Raw genomic sequence first — 3,408 nt, forward strand, 5'->3', positions numbered from 1 at the left:
CAGCAGAGAACTGGAAGGAAAGGCGGCCAAATGGTATACAGAATGTTGTCGTCTGATAGAGGTGGATCAAAGAATCACCAGCAGCAAGAGCGACATCATTGATGTATACAGAGAAGAGAGTCAGCCCGAGAATTTAACCCTGTGGCACCCCCATAGCGACTGCCAGAGGTCCGGACAACAGGCCTCCGATTTGACACACTGAGCTCTATCAGAGAAGTAGTTGGTGAACCAGGCGAGGCAATCATTTGAGAAACCAAGGTGGTTGAGTCTGCCAATAAGAATGTTGTGATTGACAGAGTCGAAAGCCTTAGCCAGGTTGATGAATACGGCTGCACAGTAATGTCTCTTATCGATAGCGGTTATGATATCATTTAGGACCTTGAAGAGTCCCCGCGATATGCAACTGATGAGAGAGATATTGTCTCTAGAGACGTTTAAACCAGGTGATGTCAGTGCATATGTGGGAGGTGAAACTAAATGTTTGGTTAAGGCATATTGAGCAGGGCTAGAGGCTCTACAGTGAAATAAGACAATATTAACTAACCAGGAGAGTAATGGACAAGGCATATTGATATTAAGGTGAGGCATGCGTAACCGGGTGATCAATAGGGGTCCAGTGAGTGGTTGGGCTGGCTGGAGACACGGCGATTCAGACAGCTAGCAGGCCGGGGCTAGCAAGCTAGCAGACCGAGGCTAGCAAGCTAGCAGAAGGGCCTTATAGGGACGTCTCGACAGAGGAAAGTCTGTTTTAGCCTCCGCGCGTGCGGTGACGTCGATAACCAGTCGTGATGGATTAGTAGGGTTCCGAGTAGCAGAGGGGTCCAAGTCCAATTGGCAAAATAGGTATAGTGCCCAGAAATTGGCCGATGGGTCTATACAGCTAACAGTCCAATATGCTCTAGACAGCTAGCAGCTAGCTACCGGGCTAGCAGCTGGCGGGCCGTGGCTAGCGGATCGGCATTCAGGGGATATCGCGATGTAGAGGCCAGTTGAGTACCCCCTCGAGCAGATTACGTTGTAGACCAGTCGTGAAGGATCGGCGGGGTTCCGTGCCCCGTACCGGCAGTAGAAGGGGTCCGGGTATTGTAGCCCAGGAGTGGCTGACGGGCCTCTTTAGCTACGCGGGAGAAAGGGCCTAGCATGGGCTGGCTCCAGGCTAATTGGTGCTTGCTCCGGGACCGACGTTAGCCAGTAGTCACTCGGATAGCAGCTAGCTAGCTGCGAAGATCAGGTGAAAATGTCCAGAGCTGGTAGAAATCCGGGGATATGGAGAGAAAATAGGTCCGGTATGCTCTGGTTTGAGTTGCGTTGTACAAACTGGCGAGAGCTTTCCGAGCTAAAGGTTAGCTGATGACCGCTAGCAGTGGTTAGCTGACTACTAGCTGGTAGCTAGTGAGCTGGCTAGCTTCTGTTGGGGATTCCGGATTCGAGGTGAATAAAAATACTTTAGAAAAATAACAGATCCGTACCACATTGGGTGAGGCGGGTTGCAGGAGAGTGTTTTTAAGTTGAGTTTTAGAAAAAAATATAAAAAAGATATGCGAAGAAAAATATATAAAAAGACATATACACGGACACAACAAGACGAGGACAAAAGACGTCTGACTGCTACGCCATCTAGTCTGGAAATTCTCCAGTTGAGGCACTTGATCAGCATCCTCTCAGAAACTATGGGCGGGTTTAGCCCACATGGCTTCTGCTGATTGGTTGAAGATCATGTTGCATAGCACCCTTCATCAGAGGACAGATTMATTTCAGTGCCATACAGGTTGAATCAATTACATAAAACAATACTACAAAGGATGCAAATGCAAACTGAGAATGTGTCAGGAAAAGAGTGGTGGAAAGTGTGGTTAAATAATTGAAAAAAATATTCACATAATGTATTTGATATTTTATGAGAGAAGTGGTATTCCAGCCGACATTTTTCAAACACAAAACCAAAGTAAAAATGAAAATACCCTATATGGAGGAAATTGTATTTGCTAATTAAACATATTAAATGTTAAATATTTGTTTTTGTGGTAAGTCAGGTAACTTCAGGTAAACACAATCACATAAATTGACATCAATGAATAAAAATGGTATATATATATGTATATTTAGCCTTAACTTAGACAGATGGAAACAACAGAGGAGGAGACAGGCAAGTGAGACAACACAGGGATTGATCCCTGGTCTCCGATGCAGAGCAGTATATGACTGGCCGTAAGAGTTACTGCTAGACCACGGGCTCTGCACGTCGAGTAAGAGATGATCAACGAGGGGATATGCGTTCTATGAAAAATAATGAACGACGTGGAAGGTGTGTTCCACGACACGCTATGGGAGTGGAGCTAAGCTTCCACGTCGTTCATTAYTTTCCAGAGAAAGTATAGCCCTTCATTGATTATCCCTTACTTAAAATGTCTTATGGCTGCAGGGGCAGTATTGAGTAGCTTGGATGAAAGGTGCCCAGAGGTGCCCATAGTAAGCTGCCTGCTCCTCAGTCCCAGTTGCTAATATATGCATATTATTATTCGTATTGGATAGAAAACACTCTGAAGTTTCTAAAACTGTTTGAATGATGTCTGTGAGTATAACAGAACTCATATGGCAGGCAAAAACCTGAGAAAAATCCAAACAGGAAGTGGGAATTCTGAGGTTAGTCGATTTTCAACCAAGACCCTATTGAATACACAGTGGGATATGGATGAGTTTGCACTTCCTACGGCTTCCACTAGATGTCAACAGTCTGTAGAACCTTGTCTGATGCCTCTACTGTGAAGTGGGGCCGAAGGAGACAGGAATTAGTCAGGTCTATCATGACCTGACCATGCTCTGACCATGCGCGTTCACATGAGAGGGAGCTCTGTTCCATCGCACATCTGAAGTCAATGTAATTCTCCGGTTGGAACGTTATTGAAGATTAATGTTAAAAACATTCTAAAGATTGATTCAATACATCATTTGACATGTTTCTACTGACTGTTACGGAACTTTTTGACATTTCCGTAGTGCATTCCGACAAAGATCAGCAAAGGTAAGTGAAGATTTATAATGCTTTTTATGAGTTTTGTTGAGTGCACAATTTGGCGGGTAACTGTATGGCTTCCTTTTGTGGCTGAACGCTGTTCTCAGATTATTGAATATTGTGCTTTTGCCGTAAAGCTTTTTGAAATCTGACACAGTGGTTGCATTAAGAACAAGTGTATCTTTAATTCTATGTAAAACATGTATCTTTCATCAAAGTTTATGATGAGTATTTATGTTATTTGACGTGGCTCTGCAATTTCTCCGGATATTTTGGAGGCATTTCTGAACATGGCGCCAATGTAAACTGAGGTTTTTGGATATAAATATGAACTTTATCGAACAAACATTTGTATTGTTAACATGAAGTTCCTATGAGATGTCATTGATGAAGAT

The 3,408-nt window shown here is 43.8% G+C and overlaps 1 pseudogene; it reads left to right on the forward strand.

Moving 5' to 3' along the window:
- Positions 1-3,408, forward strand: part of LOC111982750 (olfactory receptor 4F17-like) — an 11,005-nt pseudogene that overhangs the window by 6,296 nt on the left and 1,301 nt on the right.

This window comes from Salvelinus sp. IW2-2015, linkage group LG22 (genome assembly GCF_002910315.2).
Source record: "Salvelinus sp. IW2-2015 linkage group LG22, ASM291031v2, whole genome shotgun sequence".
NCBI classification, from domain to species: Eukaryota; Metazoa; Chordata; class Actinopteri; order Salmoniformes; family Salmonidae; genus Salvelinus; species Salvelinus sp. IW2-2015.